Source organism: Gopherus evgoodei, chromosome 3 (genome assembly GCF_007399415.2).
Source record: "Gopherus evgoodei ecotype Sinaloan lineage chromosome 3, rGopEvg1_v1.p, whole genome shotgun sequence".
Lineage (NCBI taxonomy): Eukaryota > Metazoa > Chordata > Testudines > Testudinidae > Gopherus > Gopherus evgoodei.
In genome coordinates, this window is record NC_044324.1 from 46,894,298 (window position 1) to 46,917,614 (window position 23,317).

Below are 23,317 nucleotides of genomic sequence, written 5' to 3' on the forward strand. Positions count from 1 at the left end.
GAATGATACGGCTAGATACTCTCTGGAATGTATCAAGGGAGACTATGCCAGACTGGGGAAGACGCTTAAGGAAATCGAGGCTCAGGTGATCTTCAGTGGGATTCTGCAGGTTCCTAGAGAAGGGCAACAAAGGTGTAACAAGATTATGGTGATCAACAGATGGCTCAGGCAATGGTGCTATAAGGAGGGCTTTGGGATGTACGGCCATTGGGAAGCATTTACGGACAGAAGACTGTTCTCTTGGGATGGACTTCATCTGAGTAAGGAGGGAAATAGACTTCTAGGATGGAGGCTCGCCGACCTGATTAAGAGAGCTTTAAACTAAGAAATTTGGGGGAGATGGTTGGGAGATCTCCACGCCGGAATTTAACCTTGAGAGGGAAGTAAACAAAGTAAGAGGGGATACAGCCGTGGACAGAAGAATTGGCATAAGGAGGAAGGGTAGTGTAGATAGCAGACTAACAAGTGATGCTGGTGGTAGAATGTCTGTGCCTAACAGGGTAAAGAATGTGAGTGAAGCCAAACGGCAAAAATTAAGATGTCTGTACACTAATGTGAGGAGCCCAGGGAACAAAATGGAGGAACTAGAGCTACTGGTGCAGGAAGTGAAACTGGATATTATAGGGATAACAGAAACATGGTGGAATAGTAGTCATGACTGGAGTATGGGTATTGAAGGCTATGTGCTGTTTAGGAAAGACAGAAATAAAGGCAAAGGTGGTGGAGTAGCACTGCACATTAATGAGGAGGTTAACTGTAAAGAAATAAGAAGTGATGGAATGGACAAGACAGAGTCTGTCTGGGCAAAAATCACACTGGGAAAGAAAGCTACTAGAGCCTTCCCTGAGATAGTGCTTGGGTGTGCTACAGACCGCCGGGATCTGATTTCGATATGGATAGAGACCTCTTTAATGTTTTTAATGAAGTAAACACTAATGGGAAATGTGTGATCATAGGAGACTTTAACTTCCCAGATATAGACTGGAGAACAAGTGCTAGCAAGAATAATAGGGCTCAGATTTTTCTGGATGTGATAGCTAATGGATTCCTTCACCAAGTAGTTGAAGAACCAACAAGAGGGGATGCCATTTTAGATTTGGTTTTGGTGAATAGTGAGGACCTCATAGAAGAAATGGTTGTAGGGGACAACCTTGGTTCGAGTGATCACGAGCTAATTCATAGAAGGATAAACAAAAATAGATCTGGGACTAGTTTTTTTTATTTCAAAAGGGCTAACTTTAAAGAATTAAGGAAATTAGTTAGGGAAGTGGATTGGACTGAAGAACTTGTGGATCTAAATGCGGAGGAGGCCTGGAATTACTTTAAGTAGCAGCTGCAGAAACTATCGGAAGCCTGCATCCCAAGAAAGAGGGAAAAAACCATAGGCAGGAGTTGTAGACCAAGCTGGATGAACAAGCATCTCAGAGAGGTGATTAAGAAAAAGCAGAAAGCCTACCAGGAGTGGAAGAAGGGTGGGATTAGCAAGGAAACCTACCTTAGTGAGGTCAGAACATGTAGGGATAAAGTGAGAAAGGCTAAAAGCCAAGCAGAGTTGAACCTTGCAAAGGGAATTAAAACCAATAGTAAAAGGTTCTATAGCCATATAAATAAGAAGAAAACAAAGAAAGAAGAAGTGGGACCGCTAAACACTGAGGATGGAAAGGAGGTTAAGGATAACCTAGGCATGGCCCAATATCTAAATAAGTACTTTGCCTCAGTCTTTAATAAGGCTAATGAGGAGCTTAGGGGTAATGGAAGAATGACAAACGGGAATGAGGATATGGAGGTGGATATTACCACATCTCAGGTAGAAGCCATACTTGAACAGCTTAATGGGACAAAATCAGAAGGCCCAGACAATCTTCATCCCGAGAATATTAAATGAACTGGTGCATGAAATTGCAAGCCCGTTAGCGAGAATTTTTAATGAATCGGTAAACTTAGGGGTTGTACCGTACGACTGGAGAATTGCTAACATAGTTCCTATCTTTAAGAAAGGGAGAAAGAGTGAAACTATAGGCCTGTTAGTTTTACATCTGTAGTATGTAAGGTCTTGGAAAAAATTTTGAAGGAGAAAGTAGTTAAGGACATTGATGTCAATGGTAATTGGGACAAATTACAACATGGTTTTACTAAAGGTAGATCGTGCCAAACCAACCTGATCTCCTTCTTTGAGAAGATGACAGATTATTTAGACAAAGGAAATGCGGTAGACCTAATTTACCTCGATTTCAGTAAGTATCAGAGGGTAGCCGTGTTAGTCTGGATCTGTAAAAGCAGCAAAGAATCCTGTGGCACCTTATAGACTAACAGACGTTTAGGAGCATGAGCTTTCGTGGGTGAATACCCACTTCCTCAGATGCATGTAATGGAAATATCCAGGGGCAGGTATATATATGTGTGCTAGCAAGCAAGCTAGAGATAACGAGGTCAGTTCAATCAGGGAGGATGAGGCCCTGTTCTAGCAGTTGAGGTGTGAAAACCAAGAGAGGAGAAACTGGTTCTGTAATTGGCAAGCCATTCACAGTCTTTGTTCAATCCTGAGCTGATGGTGTCAAATTTGCAGATGAACTGAAGCTCAGCAGTTTCTCTTTGAAGTCTGGTCCTGAAGTTTTTTTGCTGCAGGATGGCCACCTTAAGGTCTGCTATAGTGTGGCAGGGAGGTTGAAGTGCTCTCCTACAGGTTTTTGTATATTGCCATTCCTAATGTCTGATTTGTGTCCATTTATCCTTTTCCGTAGAGACTGTCCAGTTTGGCCGATGTACATAGCAGAGGGGCATTGCTGGCATATGATGGCGTATATTACATTGGTGGATGTGCAGGTGAATGAACCAGTGATGGTGTGGCTGATCTGGTTAGGTCCTGTGATGGTGTCGCTGGTGTAGATATGTGGGCAGAGTTGGCATCGAGGTTTGTTGCATGGATTGGTTCCTGAGCTGGAGTTATTATGGTGTGGTGTGCAGTTACTGGTGAGAATATGTTTCAGGTTGGCAGGTTGTCTGTGGGCAAGGATTGGCCTGCCACCCAAGGCCTGTGAAAGTGTGGGATCATTGTCCAGGATGGGTTGTAGATCCTTGATGATGCGTTGGAGGGGTTTTAGCTGGGGGCTGTATGTGATGGCCAGTGGAGTCCTGTTGGTTTCTCTCTTGGGTTTGTCTTGCAGTAGGAGGCTTCTGGGTACACGTCTGGCTCTGTTGATCTGTTTCCTTATTTCCTCATGCGGGTATTGTAGTTTTGAGAATGCTTGGTGGAGATTTCAGTAAGGCATTTGACATGGTTCCACATGCGGAATTATTAGTCAAATTGGAAAAGATGGGGATCAATATGAAAATTGAAAGGTGGATAAGGAACTGGTTAAAGGGGAGACTCCAACGGGTCGTACTGAAGGGTGAACTGTCAGGCTGGAAGGAGGTTACTAGTGGAGTTCCTCAAGGATCGGTTTTGGGACCAATCTTATTTAACCTTTTTATTACTGACCTTGGCACAAAAAGCAGGAATGTGCTAATAAAGTTTGTGGATGACACGAAGCTGGGGGGTATTGCTAACACGGAGAAGGACCGGGATATCATGCAGGAAGATCTGGATGACCTTGTAAACTGGAGTAATAGTAATAGGATGAAATTTAATAGTGAAAAGTGCAAGGTCATGCATTTAGGGATTAATAAGAATTTTAGTTATAAATTGGGGACACATCAGTTGAAAGCAACAGAGGAGGAGAAGGACCTTGGAGAACTGTTTGATCACTGGATGACTATGAGCCGCCAATGTGATATGGCCGTTAAAAAAGCTAATGCGGTTTTAGGATGCATCAGGCGAGGTATTTCCAGCAAAGATAAGGAGGTGTTAGTACCGTTATATAAGGCACTGGTGAGACCCCACCTGGAATACTGTGTGCAGTTCTGGTCATCCATGTTTAAGAAGGATGAATTCAAACTGAAACAGGTTCAGAGATGGGCTACTAGGATGATCCGAGGAATGGAAAACCTGTCATATGAAAGGAGACTCAAAGAGCTTGGCTTGCTTAGTCTAGCCAAAAGAAGGCTGAGGGGGGATATCCTTGATCTTTATAAATATATCAGAGGGATTAATATTAGGGAGGGAGAGGAATTATTTAAGCTTAGTACCAATGTAGATACAAGAACAAATGGGTATAAACTGGACACTAGGAAGTTTAGACTTGAAATTAGACGAAGGTTTCTAACCATTAGAGGAGTGAAGTTCTGGAACAGCCTTCCAAGGGAGTAGTGGGGGCAAAAGACATGTCTGGCTTTAAGACTAAGCTTGATAAGTTTATGGAAGGGATGGTATGATGGGATAGTCTAATTTTGGCAATTGATCTTTGATTATCAGCAGATAAGTATGCCCAGGGGTTGTGATGGGATGTTGGATGGGATGGGATCAGAGTTACTGCAGAGAATTCTTTTCTGAGTGCTGGCTGGTGAGTCTTGCCCACATGCTCAGGGTTTAGCTGATCGCCATATTTGGGGTCGGGAAGGAATTTTCCTTCGGGGCAGATTGGCAGAGGCCCTGGAGGTTTTTTGCCTTCCTCTGCAGGGTGGGGCATGGGTCACTTGCTGGTGGATTCTCTGCAGCTTGAGGTTTTCAAACCACAATTTGAAGACTTCAATAACTCAGACATACGTTAGGGGTTTGTTATAGAAGTGGATGGGTAGGGTTCTGTGGCCTGCTTTGTGCAGGGGGTCAGACTAGATGATCACATTGGTCCCTTCTGACCCTAGAATCTATGAGTCTATGAGTCTATGAGACTTGCTCATAGATATAGAATTAGTTATTTTAACACAGAGGCTGGAGATCTTTATTTTCATTTGTTGTTCCAAGATAACCAGGTGAATTCAAGGAGATAAAAATATGGGAAGTATTCTGTTACTATTTATTATTTTGGAAAAATATTTGCAAGGGCCTGCTCAGAATGCCCTCTGGTAATCAAATTATTATTCCAATAAACTTAAAACCAAGCCAATTATTTGAATATACAAAGTGCTATTTAAATCTTCACTCAGAAACAGAACACATCTATAAAAATGATCTTTATGCTCACAGCCCAGGTCAACAGAAATCTCTGGGTAATTTTGAAAAGATATTCAGAGATCCTCCAAATAGCATATGCAGAATAGTGCATGATTATTATCCAAAAACTGTGTAATTTTTAAAGTGATTTTTACTTCAGTTTTCTAACTCCTGGGCAATTAAGTAATAAATAATCTCTCAGCTGACAATGACATTGATAAAATCCTACTTGGAATACTATATTCAAACTTGATACTTTACTATACAATGGATACAAATTAAAAAGAAAGGATGCAAAAAGAAAAAAAACCCCAAAAACAAAGACAAGGAATTATTTATGAGGAAGAATTAAATGGACTAATTCATGGCTAGGGAGTAGCTGTTTAGCTTGGATAACAGGCTAATTGTGTTAAGAGAAAGAATTAAGTGAATTTGTCACCTATTCTACTTAGGGCTAAATCAGGGAAAGCAGCCAAGGCAGCAGAATGGATTGAATTTTAAGCTGTGAGAGGAAAGGAGCATGAAACTGGAGAAAGGTTCCATGAGAAGTATGGATTGGGAAGTAAGGGATAAGCAGGGAGAGCATAGTAGTAGGGGTGGTGGACATGAAATGGATTGAATAGTTGGTCAGGGCAGCCACCAGATGGGAAGGGATGGTTAGGGAACAGATTAATCTTTGCTCAGGCGAGAAAAGGACAAGAGAGACTTGTGGCCATATCAATTGCTAGTAGAAATCCCCATTTATACTAATGAGAATTTCTGCTTAAAAAATTGATGGAACCATGTTGCCCACATTAAGAATGGTTAGAAAACCAATGGAAAGGAACAAAAAGAGATTATATAGTCACTCAGGAGGTTATTCTAGATCTGTGCTCTCAGCCTGTTCTATACTGTGACTCTATGTTACAACAGAGAATAGTTTCAAAATCCCCTGCCAGAAACCCATGAAGAAAGGAATGTTGGTCACAAACATCTAAAATCTGTTTGCAATGTCCCAAAGGACAGATTGAGAACCCACACTCTAGATCATAACCTTCACCAAAATAGAGATTCCAGATGGATAATGTGTGAGATCCCTACCGGCCATATCGCTATTATTTTTATATTTAAATACAAGATCTCACTGAAAAAATACATTAAGGATCATTCAAGAACATTCAGTAGTCAATTAAACTAAACTGCTGGAGCAAACTGGTAGAAACTCTCAAAATATCACAGTACTCCACCATAACCTGCAAGCATCAGACCAAACAAGCATCTCCAGCCAATCTGTAGAAATGCATGTTTGATATACTTTATCCAATATGTTGCTCAACTCTAGGAAAATTAACTAGGAGGTCACTTGTCTGGTAATCATCACATTATAATAAAATATGGAGAAGAAGTTGTTAAATTCTATTTTCAATATATATTATTCTAGAATTTTTACCCGCATCTGGGAGACCACTTGCAGTGTTTTTGTTTGCTTGTTTTTTTTGTTTTTTTCCCCCTTTATTTATATTCATGACACTAATACAAGAAAAAATCATCTTAACACTTTAGAGGCTAAATCATTTCATTAAGTTACAATATCTCCTCGCTATCTGATCTTATATGTTGCTCATCCTCATGGTATCTCAGCATCCCCCAGTCCCAGAGCAAGTGATCATATATGTTCTCCCCCATGGCTATCTTCTCACTCCCTTCCTTTGAAAAGACAAATGATAGATGGGTTTTGTTCTTCATAGACCCTGCATATTCATTCTTTCAGCTCTTGTTGAGAGTAGTGGGACCTTTGGTCTATTATACTGGACCCTATAGACTACCTCTCTGACTTCTAGGCAGTGGCTTTGTGTATTTGAAGCAGAGGCTATTTCAGCCATTGTTTTGCTAGATGCATGCAGCTGATGCTACTCCACTGCAGAATGGAATTCCCACTTCTTTGACCCAACTAGTTGGGGAAAGAGGCCATGTCAGCAGGTCAGAAGAATAACTTTTCCAGCTTTAGCCTTGAGAGAACTCATGATCCACAGCACTGGTATTTTCAGCCACCGCCACGAAAACTAATGGGAGGCAGATGTATCCTAACGATGGGGTAAGTAGCACCTGTGGCGCCATGAACCAAAAAGGCCAGTCCTTGGCACCTGTGTTGAGGACTATGATTTGTCCAAGGTGTTTAGGAAAGACTTTCAGGAAAGAGTGTTCAACCATGACACTAGAGCAGTGCTGGGCACATGCGGCCCATCAGGGTAATCCGCCAGTGGGCCATGGGAGTGTTTACTTTGACTGTCCGCAGGCATGGCCGCCCACAGCTCCCATTGGCCGGGAATGGCAAACCACGGCCACTGGGATCTGGGACCTGTAGGCAGCTGTGCCTGCAGATAGTCAATGTAAACACTGACTCACGGCCTGCCAGCAGATTACCCTGATAGGCCGCATGCAGCCCATGTGCTGCAGGTTGCCAACCACTACATTAGAGAGCTAGAAATTTTCATTTTTTAAAAATGAAAGCTGAATTTTTTCAGACAGTTCAAAAAATTATTTTACCAGATGAGACTGGTATACTATTTATCTTATGTGGCTCCTATTACTGTAGTACCTCACAATCTTTAATGTATTTCTCTTTCCTGTGAGATAGGGAAGTATTATTCCTCTTGAACAGATGGAAACTGAGACACAGAGAGACTATGTGACTTGGTCGATGTCACACTGGAAGTCTCTGGCAGAGCAAGGACTTGAATCCAGGTCTCCCAAATCCTAGGGTAACTCCCTAACCATTGGATAATCCTTCTTCTTCTGTAAGGTACACCCATTTCTAGTTTACACCTATTTAGCAGGAATCCTAGTATGGTTGGATTATGTCATCTGGAGTACAATATTCAGCCCACTAGGGTTTGTTGAAGTTGTTGTAATGATGATATACTGTAGTTAAATGTTAGTGGCCCAGTCCTACTTCTGAGATGTGTTGAGCATTGGCACCCATTGAAGGTTCAGGTGCTTAACACCCCTCAGGATTTGGACATGCATATTTAATAGAACTGCTCAGAAAATGTTATCTAATTTTTTTCTTTACATAAACCAGAAAATTAGGTACTTCTTCCAATGAAAAAGCCAAGAAAAATATCAGATTTTTAATAGTACATTGGGTGAAATCCTGGCCCCAATAAAGTCAATAGTAAATCTCCCATTTACTTCAATCAGGTCAGTTCATCCCTAAACTGGAAGCTTTTTGGCAGTGAGACCGTGTCTTTCTGAATGTTTGCACAGCGTTCTCTGCAATGAGGCTCCAGTTCAAACAGTAGTAAGAATACACTTGACAAATCCTTGCTCTCATGCATGGATTTGCCTTCTTACCAATCCAAGTGCATTGCAATTTGTTTAGTACTGATTGAGGTAAAAAACTCCTGAGATTTACATCTGTATAGAATTTTCTGGAAGACCAAAGTTAGGTATTGTTACAGCTACACTCTGTTCCCAACTTGCAAGACTGAATGCAGGATCCTTGAACAGCTTTCATCAATATCACAAATATGAAAAGATAAGCAAGGAGGACTTTTTCTTCACAAGCCATAGCAGGTTCATTTGTTTTTTGTGCTTGTGCTGAATAAAACATGAGATTGGAGTCATGGATTAAGTGTGTGTTTTATCAGCTGAACCCCACAAACACTGCAGACACACTTTACTTATTTCCTCTTGAATTCTGTTGTCACGTCCTTCATCCAGGTGCAGCTTGCAGGAATAATTGTAATAAAATCCCTTTGCAATTTGCATCTGTCTTAAAATAACAACATATACCAAAAACACACAGTGGTTTCCGTGAGCTTTTTTTGTCTTTTATCCAAACCATCATTACAGAATTAGTGCAAGAAGTTATATTTTTTAATCCACTATTGTAACCATAAGGCCAGTTTCCCCAAGAGACAGTAAAAGGCACAGAGACAAGGTGGGTGAAGTAATATTGGACCAAATTTTGTTGGTGAGAAAGACAAGTTTTTGAGCTTACAAAGATCTGAAGAAGAGCTCTGTGTAGTCTCAAAAGCTTCTCTCTCTCTCACCAACAGAAGTTGATCCAATAAAAGATTTTACCCCACCGCCTTGTCTCTCTAATATCCTGGGACCAACACAGCTACAACAACACTATAGAAAACCACGCAATAAGAGCCACACGTACATTGTACATATAGAAGAACAGAGGTGAACTATTATGGGAAAGTTTGAGGTTTTTTATGTAAGTTTGATATGAACAGCCAAATTATTTTAACTGGCCAACTACTGCCCCTAGGAGCGTACAATCTCAGTTTAGGACTAGGTGGATGAAGAGGTAGACAAAAGAAATGGAAGAGGTGATTTCTAAAGTGTACTAATATCTGCATCTTAATTGATCCACGGAGCACACTAAAAGTTCCCTAATGTGCTTTAATGTAGTGCTATATTAAAGTGTACTAGCGAACCTTTAGTGCTTTCCAGTGGAGTCTACATGTCTCAGTTAATGCACACTACATTTGTGCACTTTAAAAATTCAATCCCAATGCATGCATTACACCACCATGTAGACAATGCCTAAGTCTTGCTGATTCTTTCTGCATTACATTTTTACAGGATGTTCTTTCCTGTCCATCCAAACAGGTAAAACTCATCCAAGCTATCATCATCTCACATCTCAATTAGTGCACACCCTTTTCTCTGGCCTTGGCAAATGCAATCTTGCCCTGATCATGTCCATTCATAATGCTGCTGCAGGATCATTTTCCTAGCCTGCCATTTTCACTACGTAACATCTTTCTTTGTGTCTGTTTACTGGTTATCTCCTCTCCTTGACATCATGCTGATGGTCTTCACTTTCAAGACCCTTCACATGTATCCCCACCCTATGTATCATATCTCATTCACTATTGAAATGTCCATTCCTGCCTACATTGGGCTAATTACGCCAGCCTCAAACACCCACTTGTGACATTTTCAAATATTTTTGTGTTCTTTCTTGCATATTGACCTCAGATTTGGAGGAACTTCCAGTAATCATTAATAAAGCTATACCATTGTCCTCCTTCAAATCCTCCTCAAAAGGTTTCTTTGTTGTAATGCGATAAATTTGACAATGCTTAGGCCACCAGTACTCTTATACTATTGCCTTTCATGCTGACCAGTATTTGGTCTCATTGTTTGTTTGTATCTGTTGCCTTTTGACTTATACTTAGATTGCCAGCTGTTTATAGACTCATAGACTATAATGCCAGGAGGGACCATTATGATTATCTAGTCTGACCTCCTGAACATTGCAGGCCACAGAACTCATCAACCCCTTCCTGCAATAGACCCCAAACCTCTAGCTGAGTTACTGAAGTCTTCAAATCATGATTTAAAGACTTCCAAGTTACAGAGAATCTATCATTTACTCTATTTTAAACATCTGAGCTGGGGCTTCCTGAACCAAAATATGGAAGGCAATTGGACCCTGAGCATGTCAACAAGACAGACCAGCCAGACACCTGGGAAAGAATTCTCTGTAGTAATTCAGAGCCTTCTGCATCTAGTGCCCATCAGCAGCCACTGGAGATTTTCCTACTAGCACTCACAGATGGAGCACTAGCCCTTGTAGGCAGTCTCATCATACTATCCCCTTCATAAATGCATTAAGCTCACTCTTGAAGCCAGTTAGAATTTTTGCCCCGCTAATCCCCTTGGAATGCTGTTGCAGAATTTCACTTCTCTGATGGTTAGAAACCTTCATCTAATTTCAAGCCTTATCTGTTGATGGTCAGTTTATATACATTTGGTTTTGCATCAACATTGGTGGTTTAAATTAAATATCTCCTCTTCCTCCTTGGTATTTATCACTCAGATGTTTTTATAGAGAGCTATCCTATCTTCTCTCAGTGTTCTTTTAGTTGGGCTAAACAGGCCAATCTCCTTGAATCTCCTCAAGGTAGGTTTTCCATTCCTCTGACCATCCTTGTAGCCCTTCTCTGCTCTTGTTCCTGTCTGAATTAATCTTTCTTAAACATGGAAGACCAGAATGGCACACAGTATTCCAGATGAAGTCTCATTAGTGCCATGTGCAATAACACTTCCCTATCTTTACTGGAAATACCTTGTTCAATGAATCCTGGGATTGCATTAGCCTTTTTCACAGCTGCATCACATTGGCAGCTCATAGTCACCCTATGATTCACCAATATGCCAGGTCTCTCTCCTGCTCTGTTGCTTTCAACTGATACATCCCCAATTTATAATAGAAATTCTTGTTGTTTGCTCCTAAATGCATGACCTTGCACTTTATATTATTACACTTCATCCCATTTCTATTACTCCAGTTTTCAAGGTCCTCCAAATCTTCTTGTATGATATTCTGGTCCTTCTCCATACTGGCAATACTCCCCAACTTTGTGTCATCTGCAAATTTTATTAGCACTCTTCCACTTTTTGTGCCAAGATCATGAACAAAAATGTTAAATAAGATTGGTCCCAAAACCGATCCCTAAGGAACTCCTTCTCTTTCACCATTTGTTCCAAGGCCTTGCATACAATTGAGGTCTAACTAACAGGTCTGTAGTTTCCTGGATAAATTTGTTTCCCCTTTTTTAAAAATAGGAACTATTTTAGCAATTCTCCAGTCATAGGATATAGCCCCCAAGTTTATGGAGTCATTAAAAATCCTTGCTATTGGACTTGCAATTTCATTTGCCAGTTCCTTTACTATTTTTGGATGGAGTTTATTTGAACCCCCCAATTTGGTCCCATTAAGCTGTTTGAATTTGACTTCCACCTCACAAATGGTAATTTCTACTTCCATATCCTCATTTCTATTAGCCACATTGCCATTACCCTAAGCTTTTCATTAATCTTATTAGAAACCAAGACAAAGTATTTGTTTAGATGTTGGGTCATGCCTAGTTTATCTTTAATTTCCACTCTGTCATCTGTACTTAGTGGTCCCACTTCTTCTTTCCTTTTTTGTTTTTATTTTTATGGCTAAAAATGTTTTACTATTGGTTATACTTTCCTTTGCAAGGTCCAAATGTGCTTGGTTTTTGGCAGTTTTGACTTTTCCCCTATACTTTCTGGCCTCTAAGAGGTAGATTTACTTGCTGAACCTTCCCATCCTTCCTTCCTTTTTGACCTTCTGATTTCTCTTAAAAACCTATTTGAGCTGTTTGTTTATCGAGTTTGGTCTGCGAACCCTTATTACAACATTTTCCCCCTTGGAATGGGTAGGGTTCTGTGGCCTGCTTTGTGCAGGAGGTCAGACTAGATGATCATATTGGTCCCTTCTGACCCTAATGTCTATGAGTCTATGAATGCAGTCTTCAGACAACTTCTGCAACTTTGACCTAAAGTAATACCAAGCCTATTCCACTTTCAGATCCTTGAGTTCTTTGGTCCAGTTCAATTCCCTCATTCCCTTTTTAATTTTTTTAAAGTTTGCCCTTTTGAAATAAAGGACCCTAGTTGCAGATCTATTTTTGTTTATCCTTCCATTTAGTTTAAATTGACCTAGCTCATGATCACTGAGACAAGTCTGTCCTCTACAACCCATTCTTCTATGTCCCCGCTACTTATACTAAATCTAATATGGCATAATTTCTTGTTGATTCAGTGACTCTTTAGTGAAGAAATCTATCAGCTATCACATCCAGAATAATCTGGGCCCTACTATTATTAGTTGCACTTTTCCTCCAGTATATATCTGGGAAGTTAAAATTCCCAATAATCTCATGAATCCCTGTAGTATTTATGTCAATAAAAAACTAAAGAGGTCTCTATCCATATCTAAATTGGATCATGAAGGTCTATAGGGGACCCCAAGCACTATCTCAGTGGAGTCTCTGTTACCTTTCTTCCCCAAAGTTCTTTTGACCAAAACAGAGCCCGTTTTTCCATTTCATCACTTCTAATTTATTTGGAGTCTACCTCACTGTTAATATACAATGTTACTCCATTGCCTTTACCTTTATGCCTGTCTTTCCTAAACAGTACATACCCTTCAATAACTGTATTCCTATTCCACCATGTTTCTCTTATTCCTTTACTATATGGTTTCACTTCCTGCACCAATAGTTCTAGTTCCTTCATTTTGTTACCCAGGCTTCCTGCATTGGTGCGCTGCTTGACTTCACCCAGATTCCGTGCCTGATTAGGTATAGTCATTCTACCGCCAATATTGCTACCTGACTGTTAGTGTTATAGGTATTGGAACTATCTTTCTTCTTGATGACCATTCTCCTACCCTCTGTTATTCCTTTCTCCTTTGCTGTATCCTTTCTTACTTGATTTTACTCCTGTTCAATGTTAAAATCTGGCATGGAGATTACATGAGTATCTCCCAACTGTCTCCCCCAAATTCCTAATTTAAAGTTCTTTAGTCCAGGAACTATCTTTTTGTCTACAGCAACTAGTGCAATGGTGTCCTGGTCCTTGACTAGAGGCTCCCAGGCACTACGGTAATATAATGTATAATATAACCATCAGAGGAGTGAAGTTCTGGAACAGCCTTCCAAGTGTACTAGTGGGAACAAAAGACATATCTGACTTCAAGACTAAGCTTGATAAGTTTATGGAGAGGATGGTATAATGGAATAGCCTACTTTTGGAAATTAATTGGTCTTTGACTATTAGCGGTAAATCTACCCAATGGCTTGTGATGGGATGTTAGATGGGGTGGGATCTAAGTTGCTACAGAGAATTCTTTCCTGGGTGTCTGGCTGGTGAGTCTTGCCCACATGCTCAGGGTTTAGCTGATTGCCATATCTGGGGTCAGGAAGGAATTTTCCTCCAGGGCAGATTGGCAGAGGCCCTGGGGAGGTTTCGCCTTCCTCTGCAGCGTGGGGCACAGGTCATTTTCTGGAAGATTCTCCGCATTTTGAAGTCTTTAAACCATGATTTGAAGACTTCAATGGCTCAGACACAGGTTTAATACAGGAGTGGGTGGGTGAGATTCAGTGGCCTGCGTTGTGCAGATGATCAGACTAGATGATCATAATGGTCCCTTCTGACCTTTAAGTCTATGATTCTATGATTATATAAATAAATAATAGTAATAATGATAAGGATCAAAAACAGTCTGACAGAATATGTCTACATCAGAAAATACTATTGCATCTAAATCAAAACTTTGTGAGGAAATGTAAATTTTGACAAATTTCATTTGAAAAAAAGCAGAACATTTCAATTTTTCATTTCAAAACAACTTTCATTTTAATTTTTTTATTTTATATTAAAGAATATAATAAAATTGAAATAGTCAAAATCAAAATGAGATATTTGTATTTTAGTGAAACAAAATAGGTTGATTGAACGGAAATGTTTTTTACCTAAATTTTTCTTTTCCAGGAAATTCTGAAATTCTTTTATATTTGTTGTTTAGCTTCAAAATCACAGAATTTCCCAGGAAATGGAAATTGTGGTTCCTGCACTGCTCTAATGAACAGTAAAAGCTAGAATCATTATTGCAGTGAAATAGTGGACAATCTCACAATGAGCTAATAATGCAGCTAGGTATGGTGAGGCTAAACTGAGAAAAGTCTTAAAGGCAAAGAGAATTGTCAAAGGCACAGATAGCAGTTCCACAGATTTTCAATGAGAGTTGAATGGCAAACTGCTTGTGCCAAAGTTCTGAAACCCTTCTCCCAGGATCCTAGACACTCCCCCCTTGCAGGATTCCAGAGTTCAGGCTCCAGCCTGAGCCCAAATATGTACACGGCTGTTTTAAAGCCCTGCAGCCCAAGCCCTGTGAACTCAAGTCAGTTGACATGGGCCAGCCATGGATGTTTCATTGCAATGTAGACATATCCTCTATGCCTAAGTCTGGGTACAAAAATTTGAATATTATTGCTGATGGGCCCAATAAAAGCTAACCAATAATTAATATTTTGAAGCATGAATACAGAATATTCACTATGAATTATTGACAAACTACAGATTGAGTCACTGAAATTATTCAAAAAATAATTCTAAATAACTGAAAAACAGAGAGGTGTAATGTGCTGGCCAATGATTCATCAATCAACAATCAACATCTTGAAGTTAATCAAATAAATTTGTTATGAATTATTCACCAATGCTGCACAAATTATATGGCCTAATAAATGAAATTACATCCAATTGTGACATTGCAGGGAATAAAAATACTAGCAGCAGGAGATTAATTTTAGTGTTAATTCATATTAATGCAGGAAATTTTCCTTTTAGAAGATTTATAGCATGACAAAACTGGGAGAAAAGGAGTAGCAAAAATAGAGCAGATAAAGACTTGGATCCAACAGGGAAAGTTACCAAGAAAAGGAGCAGTGGGGAATGCAGCGTTCTTCATCCATAATGTATATTTTGTATATTGTCTAGATTCTCAAGTAGTCAAGAAACGCTGGTCTACTGGAGTAGTCTATTGCCTTGTTGGGAGAGAAAAGGCTGGACAAAGACTTAGAATAAATAGTACATTTATATATTCATAATATGTACATTGTTCCACTTACAAGGATGGGGGAGCAGGAGATGGGGGGGTGGTCATCAAAGCTAAAATAGACATACAGTAATGCTACATTCAGAACTGCACAAAACAGGCCAGTATTCATATTCTCCAAGCAGACTATCTTCCACTGCTCTGTGTGGTTGGAGTCTGAAGGAATAATTTATTTAAAAAATTATATGAATTGTACATTTGTGGCATACCTACTAAGGGCTTTAAGTATCTAAGGGCTTGTCTAGCACACATATATATACCTGCCCCTGGATATTTCCATTACATGCATCTGAGGAAGTGGGTATTCACCCACGAAAGCTCATGCTCCAAAACGTCTGTTAGTCTATAAGGTGCCACAGGATTCTTTTCTGTCTATACAAGATGATATTCCAGAATAGCTATGCCTAACTAACTATTCCTGATTGACTCCATGTGTGGTTATTCTTATTTCAGAAGAAAAGTGTTGTGATCATTGGGCCTACAAATTTACCCTAATTGTGAAGAATTCTCAATTGAAGAAGTTCATAAGATGTCACAATAACCTATAAAAAATGTTGAAGAGAAAAGGTACATGTGATGTTGGCAGACCAAGTGCTAGCTCTTGCCAAGACTGCAGACATTAGCTAAGAACTTACAAACTCATAGCTGAACTGGTCTGATTTGCAGCTGTAGTTTAGTTTTGTTCAAATAGGTATTAGTCTTATAAGAATGTATTTAGTTTTTAGACTCTATGAAATGCTTGTAAATTGCTTCATGGTTTAATCTCACTTGTCTGTATTCCATGCTATAAAGAAATATGTATGTTTTGATTTAGAACTTTGAAAATGTTTGCTCTAAACTTGTGAACTCAAATGGAAAGAGTGTTTCCCCCCATCTGTCCAGAAGAAGTAAAAAAAATCAGAAAGGAACAATGAAATACAAAGGATTGGTTACTTACCTTATTTCACCTTGGAAATGCCAGGGACACCAAACTGAAGCCTCAGATCCCTACGGGTTGCCTCCTGGTCCACCCTGAAAGATACCTTGAAGTAACAGATTTCTACAACTCTGTCACTCTTAGTATTTGGATTGCAACTCATTTGTGTATGTATGTTTGCTTGCTTTAACCTGTAAATAACTATTTTATTTCTCTTTCCTAGTTAATAAATCTTTCAATAGTTTCTTAGAGGATGGGCTATAGTGTTGTCTTTGGTGTAAGATCTAGGGTAACAATTGATCTGGGGTATGTGACTGGTCTCTTGGGACTGTAACCAACCTGAATATTGTTTGATTTTTAGTGTAAGTGACCATTTATCACTAAGTCCAGTTTGTCTAGGAGTGGCAAGATAAGTCTAATTGAACAGTCTGTGACTTGACGGTAATATGATCCAGGAGTTCATATTTGTTATTGACCTGGTAAAATCTAATTATAGAACATGCCATCAGTTTGTCCAGTAACTATGTATGGATACTGTTATTTCAGAAAAAGAGAGTTGTGATAATTGGGCTTACAGATTTACCCCATTTGTGAGCTCAACTTTAAAAAGAATGTGAAAGTTCACAAGATGTCACAATAACCTATAATAACAAATGCTGATGGGAAAAGGTAAAAAAGGAAGACACAAAGGCAGAATTAGTCCAAACAAAAAAGCCTAGTGATATGATTCAAAGACTATGTTAAGATCATGTTTGGTAACAAGACATGAGGAACCAGAAATCAGTGAACCAAAATGGGTGTGTTGGAAACTAGGCCTAACTGGTGGACAAAATAATGAGGAATGAGCTATTCCACCTATCAATCCCCTGGTAGGTCCTCAAAGAAAGAGACTTCTGCATCCTGCTTATAAAAGATGTCCTGACCAGACTGGGCCAGAGAAAGGGAGACAGCTGGCATTGTCTCCTGCATCAGCTGAAGCCCAAAACCCACCTGGGATGCAGACATGCCAAACCCATGAAAAAAAAATGCAAAAATAGGGCTTGCTTTTGGCTTAATTTGCTTGTGAGTTTGGCTAGTTTTTGGCTTGTAGCTTGTTTGACTTGTAGCTTGTTGCAGCGTGTTGCTGCTTCTTCTTCTTTTCTTTTTTTTTTGATTGGCTCCTGGCAAGCAGGGGCAAGGGAGGGGCGAGAGAGTCAGCAGTGCACAGCGGGCCCACCACAGTCCCAGGCTGCATGCCAGGGGGATCTAATAACATAGAATGTTGGGGTTCTTAGGGATTGGCTTGTTTTGGACTTGTTTTGAAATGGAATTCGCTTCATTTTTGGCTTATTATGAAAGTCGGGGTGCTTATTTACTGAAAGGTTGGCAACTGTGCTGGGATGTGAGACTTAGTCTCTCTCTCCCCCACTCCTCCCACCCCCACCCAGTATGTGTCTTTTTCTTTTCCCACCTTATATCTTCTCTTTTCTACTCCATTCCTTTTTCTTTCCATCTAATAAGATTCTGGCTTAGCTGGCCAAGATTGGATATTTTGCAACACTGCTATAAGCCCTGTGACCAGGAAGAAACAACTAAAAGCAATGCCCTAAACAGTCGTGCTGGTAATATTTCTGTTTCCACTTCTGATTTTCTATCATCTTTCATATGGTTTCATTGTTCCGAGATTTCAGCAAGTTATCAGTGATTGGAAAATTAGATCTGATCCTTCTTCCCATTAACAGCTGAGCTAGAGGAAAGCCATTTTCCAGAGGTGTACATCAGTAAACCAATAAAGTTTTAAACAACAGAGACTTGATCTAAATTCACTTAATCTACATTACAATTTTCTTTACTGTATTCCTTATTTAATGCATTTTTTTCTCTTGCCACTTACTCTATGGCATTTATTAGATATTCATGCTGAATTGTTTCATTGTGTTTGGTGATAGTAATAGTACTGGTTCTGTTCCCTTGTTAGATGGACAAAATGTATCTAAATAGTCAGGAAACAGACAAAAGTAGTTGTGATCTGATGAAAAATCATATTTAGTTTATGGACAATTCACAAACACAAAAATGTACCAAATCTGAAAATTAAATTGTTTCTAAATAATGCATTACTGCACTCTGCTCTAATATATGGGACATGTCAGTGAGAGAGACACATTTGCTTACTGGAAGGATAACCGTGAGTTCTTCTTCGAGTGATTGCTCATATCCATTCCAGTTAGGTGTACGCGCCGCGCGTGCACATTCGTCGGAAAACTTTTACCCTAGCAACTCAGTGGGCCGGCAGGTCGCCCCCTAGAGTGGCGCCACCATGGCGCTCCATATATACTCCTGCCGGCCCACCCGCTCCTCAGTTCCTTCTTACCGCCCGTGTCGGTCGTTGGAACAGTGGAGCGCGGCTTAGCTGACCTCCACTTCCCTAGCTACTCGTTTTCTCATATATAATTATGCAGTTATAACACTTTTATATATATATTTGTATGGTTATACGTGTTTTCTTTGCTAACATGGTTAGTTTAGTTAGCGGGGTTCAGGAAGTAGCCCCTTCCATGAGCCCAGTGCCGGAGCCATGCATGGCTCACCGGGTTTTCAAAAGGGGCCCGGCTTGCCAGAAGCCGCGGCCGAAGAGAGATCTACATGACTCCTGTTTGAAGTGCCTCAGAGAATCACACTTGACAGATAAGTGCCCCATTTGCAAGGCTTTTAAGCCGAGAACAAAAAGGTGCGGGACTTTCACTTGCCCCTCCACCTTGGGCGCGGAGCGATGTTCAAGCGGCGGGCAGAAGCGCCTCCTCGGCACCGGACCCCGCCGGTACCACCAAGGCCTTTCGGCACCGACCGTCGCCGGCACCGATGTCGACTCGGCACCGTTCCATTCTTCCGAGGTCGAGAGAGTCTACGATTCCTGCTGGTGCCTGGCGGCTCCCCGGCACGCGCCGTGGTTGAGCCCCCTGCTCCCGCTACTTCCGTGCCACCTGCATCGCAGCCAGAGAGCTCGCCTCAGTTGCGTTATCCGGCCTGCAGAGGCACCGATGACTTCGGCTCCGTCGATTCCAGTCCCCCAGGACCAGGGAATCCGGTGCCTGGCAGCTCCCCGGCTCGCGCCGTGGTAGAGCTTACTGCTCCTGCTGCTTCTGTGCCAGCTGCACCACAGCTAGACAGCTCGTCTAAGATGGCTCGCCCGGCACCGACGACGTCGGCACCGTCGATCCCGGTCCCACGAGGGCCGTAGAATCCGGTGCCTGACGGCTCCCCGGCACGCGCCGTGGTTGAGCGTATTGCTCCTGCTGCTTCCGTGCCAGCGGCACCGCAGCCAGAGAGCTCGTCTAGTCGGATCGCCCGGCGCTGACACCTACTACGGCACCGATGACGTCGTCACCGTTGATCCCGGTCCCATAAGGGCCGTAGAATCCGGTGCCTGACGGCTCCCCGGCACACGCCGTGGTTGAGCGTCTTGCTCCTGCTGCTTCCGTGCCAGCGGCACCGCAGCCAGAGAGCTCGTCTAGTCGGATCGCCCGGCGCTGACGCCTGCTACGGCACCGATGACGTCGTCACCGTCGATCCCGGTCCCACAAGGGCCGTGGAATCCGGTGCCTGACGGCTCCCCGGCACGCGCCGTGGTTGAGCGTATTGCTCCTGCTGCTTCCGTGCCAGCGGCACCGCAGCCAGAGGGCTCGTCTACGTCGGATCGCCCGGCACCGACACCTGCTGCGGCACCGATGGCGTCGGCACCGTCGATCCCGGTCCCACACGGGCCGTAGAATCCGGTGCCTGACGGCTCCCCGGCACGCGCCGTGGTTGAGCGTATTGCTCCGGCTGCTTCCGTGCCAACAGCACCGCAGCCAGAGGGCTCGTCTCCGTCGGATCGCCCGGCACCGACACCTGCTGCGGCACCGATGGCGTCGGCACCGTCGATCCCGGTCCCACACGGGCCGTAGAATCCGGTGCCTGACGGCTCCCCGGCACGCGCCGTGGTTGAGCGTATTGCTCCGGCTGCTTCCGTGCCAACGGCACCGCAGCCAGAGAGCTCGTCTACGTCGGATCGCCCGGCACCGACACCTGCTGCGGCACCGATGACGTCGGCACCGTCGATCCCGGTCCCGCAAGGGCCGTAGTATCCGGTGCCTGACGGCTCCCCGGCACGCGCCGTGGTCGAGCTAATTCTCCGGCTGCTTCCGTGCCAACGGCACCGCGGCCAGAGGGATAGTCTGAGTCGGATCGCCCGGCACTGACACCTGCTGCGGCACCGATGACGTCGGCACCGTCGATCCCGGTCCCGCAAGGGCCATAGAATCCGGTGCCTGACGGCTCCCAGGCACGCGCCGTGGTTGAGCTCCTGTTCCGGCTGCTTCCATCGGCACCGTCGATTCCAGTCCCACAAGGGCTATCGAATCCGGTGCCCGACGGCTCCCCGGAACGCGCCGTGGTTGAGCGTATTACTCCCGCTGCTTCAGTGCTGACGGCACCCCAGCCAGACGGCTTATCTAACTCGGTTCTCCCGGCACCGGCACCTACCGAAGCTCTGATGACCTCGGTACCATGGATCCCGGCCCCACGAGGGCCGTCGAATCCGGTGCCTGACAGCTCCCCAGTACGCACTGTGGTTGAGCCTGCTGTTCCCTGCGCGCCGGAGATGTTACCAACGGCGAGGGCTCTCAGTGCCATGACGGCGTCAGTGCTGCCTGACCTGGGCACCGCCGGTACGGGTAATACAGTCTCTTCAAGGGACTGTCCCCTGTCAGTACAGCAGAGCGGCACCGTCCATGATCACGGTCCCGCAGACGCTCCAAGTCCTGTCGGCACGCCGGACACCACTGGCAGTTCCGGTACTGTTTTCCTCGGTACTGGTCACACTCACTGCACCGGTCGGTATCCCGTTCGCCGACCCGCTATCGGCACCGTTCCGACATCTGGCACCGGGGCAGGTACCTTGACTCCTGTAGCTCTTCTCCGAGCCTCGAGATCTCGGTCCACCTCCCGACACCGTTCTGGTTGCGGGTCTGGATCTCGTTCCAGGTACCGATACGCCTCCTGACGCCGGTCCCCGGTGCCGAGTTGGGCAAGGTCCGAGTGAGTCAGAGACTCGGCCCGTGCCCTCTTTTAGTACCTCCATGGCCGTCCGGACACGCATCCGTGTCACCCCATATGCGCGGATCTTATGCTCAGGACCACGATCCTGATATCATGGCCAGCGGGCGCCAGCCCCGAAGCAGAAAGAGCCTTGGCGAATGCAAGGTGTACTCTGCAGGGGCCCTGCACCTCTGGGTAGCAAAGCAACAAGCCTTGCTTAGCTGCGATAATTATAGCACCTGGGTGGAGGAGTTTCTCCCTCGAACCTCCCACCTAGAGTTCGCTGCCGTCTTGGAGGACGGGGGAAAGAATTTACCCTTTGTTGGTAAAGGCATCTTCGCGGCAGAGACAGCCCCAGACTGCGAAGCCTGCTGGACAATAGGGTCCTAATGCGTCTCAGCATGTATACGCCTGCGACCAAACGCAGGCCTTTATGGCCCCAGCCGCCATACTCTGTGCCTAGCCAGAGGCAGAACTCTGGAAAACGGCAAGGCCAAGGTGGTCGCAGACAAACGTCAGGCCCCCTAAAAAGCCAAAGTCAAGGTCCCTCGCAATTACCACTGGGACCAAAGACGGACCTTCCAAGGTTCGCCGGAAGGAGGTGTACCAGTCGCAGGACGGGATCCTGATCCCGCTTTCTCCTGGCATGACCCCAGTTACTTTTAGATCGCTGGGTCCTGCGCACGATGGAGCATAGGTACCACCTTTGAATTGCTCCAGCCCTGTCCCCCTTCAGCGGACGAAAGGGGCTAGGGGTTTTACTCCCGTTATGCCCTAGTCCCCCACTCGACCACAGGTCTCAGACCTCCCTGGTCCTGCATGGACTCAACCGGTTTGGGATAAGGTTGAAGTTCTGCATGGTATCCCTGGGAACCATTATTCCATCCTTGCCTCCGGGGGGCTACTATGCCGCCCTGGATAGGAAGGACGCGTACTTTCGCAATGCCATCTTCCCTCCACATGGGAGATGCCTCCGCTTTATAGCCAGCGGTGAATACTCCCGGTTTACGGCCATAGTCGCCGCCTACCGTAGCTATGTCGGATATGCGTTTTTCCGTATTGGGACGATTCGCTTATCCGAGGAGACTCTGACACACAAACCACTCAGCCCGTGGGCATCGTCACGGTCTTATTCAGATCAAGGCCTGATGATTACTATAGAGCAATCCGCTCTGGTTCCCACGCAGAGGTTGGGCTTCCTAGGGGCTATCTTGGTCTCCTACCTAGCCGGAGCCTGCTTATCGCAACTGCGGTTTTAGGCGATGGCATCAATCATCTGAGGTCTGAAGGCTTTCCCAACGACCTCAGCTCGTTCTTGTCTCAGCCTCCTGGGTCCATGGTTGCCCGCAAGTTTGTAACCAAAAGCGCCAAGCTCCGCCTCCGTCCTCTCCAAGTCCGGCCCACCTCGGCGTACCGCTTGGACAGGGAGCCAATGGTCATGGTAGTCACCGTTCCCTCGAACGCCTTAGGCTCCCTAGAGTGGTGGCTAACTCCCTCCTTGGTGTGGACAGGATGCGGTTTCATCCGCCCCAGCCCTCACTGCCCCTGACGGCGGACGCATCATCTCTCTGCTCGAGTGCTCATGGTCACCTCCGAGCTTAAGGCCTTCGGTCTTCTAGGGAGCTGGCATTCCTCATTAATGCCCCAAAAATGAGAGTAGTCCGCCTGGCATGCCAGGGGTTCCAGCGGCAGCTGCGAGGCCGTTGTATCTCGGTGTTTACAGCCAACACAATGGCCAGGTGCTTCATAAGCATTCAGGGGGGACATAGTCCTTCCCCCTTTTTTTGTCAGGAGGCCATCCATTTCCGGGTCTTTTGCATGGCCCACTCGATGGAGCTGGCGACGTCCTTTCTCCCAGGCGTTCGGAACGTCTTATCTC